The following is a 2,220-nucleotide window of genomic DNA, read 5'->3' as shown; positions in this document are numbered from 1 at the left end:
CATGTTGCTTTGATGTGGGAATTCAAATCTGTGCAGCCTTACGGTTGCTACGGTCGATTTGTAAGGTTTACGTAATATTTTATTTTGAATGAAACAAGCTCAAATTACCGTTCGACAGACATTTTGGGCGTATTCGGAAGCCCGTTGTCGAGGGACCTGCGAACAGTTTTCTCTGGTTGCCGAATACGATCGCCCAAGTGTGTGTTGAGTGCAGCATGCGAATTTCTTTTCCGTGGGTGGGTTGCTCCAAAGTCATGAGTAATTCAATAGTCTTGATCGGGCCAGTATATTTATTCATGAAAATGTGGAGAATGAAATCACCACTTCGCTGCTCGGAGGGATCAGGACAATGATATCAAGAGTGTTGTTGTTATTTAGTCAATCAGTTACCTTTAAAGCATTTTCAGGTACGATCCTCATCGAGGTACATCACAGTAACCTAGTGAATAGCGTGATGAGCTATGGATACAAAGATCCTTGGTTCGAATTAACGTCGTCGCAGCTCATTTTCATCGACTATGTTTCTATACAATCACTTGAAGCTTTGCATGTCGGATGACAAAATTGTGGCTAACACCATGTGGCAAGAAATATCTTCTTGGAAGAAGTGTGGTTTTTGAAGTTTCGGATCTGTCTGTCCTCAGGAGGGTGACTCACTTTTGTATCTCACCCTTCTGAGGACGAGCACACTGTCCCGAAACGTCCAGTTCTACACTCAACCAACCGGTTCTTTTCAGAACCACACTTCTTCCAAGAAGAGATTTCTTTCCCTATGGTGTTACCCCGCAATTTTGACTGTTTTTCTTTCCTGAATTTATCGTTGAGGTAATTTTATGTTAAGGGAAAAAAAGAGAACGAGAACCTAAGTGTCTTGCAATGATATCGACGACAAACTGAATTATGCATGACATTTGAGCAACCGATTAAAGAAAACAAAATCGCGTGCAGCATGGCAGCCGTCTGATCAAAACGCCGAATGAAAAGACGGGACAATTAGATGATTTTATAACAAAATAGTTGAACATAATAAAACAGCTTTAAAATTGGCAAACATAATGTTTACAAGCCCACTCTTTAACACGTTCAATGTCGTTATTAATCGTTTCTGCTCCTGCACTGAATGAGGCCAAACTCCGCCATCTTTGTTCTTGACTTTCGCGAAAAACAGGTTTTTCGCAATACTTAATTAACAATGTGAATTAACAAAACACATTCGGTTAAACCCGCTAATCATAAATGTTGAATTTCTCCGATTTGACAATTTCCAGTGGGGGGGGGGGGGGGGGTCTGTGTATCACTCGTTATCCTCGGAGCCAAGTCCTGTATAACGTCTGATATGTCTAGACATGTAGATATTATGCAAGACGCGCGCCAGCCAATCGGAGTTGACCTAAATATCGTAACGTCATTTCATTCCTTAATCAGGACTAAATGGTTTGATTGATCAATTCGAATGCAGTGTTTTGTAATACAACAACAGCCAGGCGTTATACCGCGTAACATGATACAGAGTGCGTGACACAATTGTTTGTATCCCTTGTCTATAACGCACAACGGTTGAATGACAGAAGACCCAATATAGAAAGCGCCCGCTGATTGGTCAAAATGAAGAGGAAAAGAGGAGGGGTCTTGCCTAATTAATCAGCGAATCTGTTCACGCATAAATAGACCATAGCATAGACTGGGGGGGGGGGGGGGGGGCGACGATTGAATTGAGCTACGCGCACCGCTACCTGTAGCCTTTAGTCAAGGCCCAGACTCGCTGGATAATTTTCTTTACGTGCCAGCATCCGGGGCTCGTCATGTGTCCGGATCAAGACGCGTGGGCCTTGACTAAAGGCTGCGCAGCCTGAGGTCACCCGATGACCATTCGTAGTTAAAGGAGCTAGTTCCGTTTTCAGCACTGGTCCAAGATTTCCAATTGTTACTGTAGTAGGTTAGAGGTGACGAATTCGACTGGTGTACTAAGGCGAGACAACTACACCTGGCCAGCTGGACCAAGGGTTGGTGTGGGCATTCCAGATCTGGTTGGCTGCAGCTGAATGGATTGACCAGCACACCTGGCCCCGTTTTTTCCCCAAACGACATAAGCAAATGGGGTATACGCTATCAGGTTTTGGATTTTACTTCTCTAAAACATGGGGGGAAATATGTAAAGGAAAAAAAAGAAATGAATTCGAACCTAATGAAATTCGGACTTTGTTTCCCTTTAATGAAAAA

Source organism: Patiria miniata, unplaced genomic scaffold (genome assembly GCF_015706575.1).
Source record: "Patiria miniata isolate m_02_andy unplaced genomic scaffold, ASM1570657v1 HiC_scaffold_23, whole genome shotgun sequence".
Lineage (NCBI taxonomy): Eukaryota > Metazoa > Echinodermata > Asteroidea > Valvatida > Asterinidae > Patiria > Patiria miniata.
Note: the sequence above shows the minus strand (reverse complement) of the source record.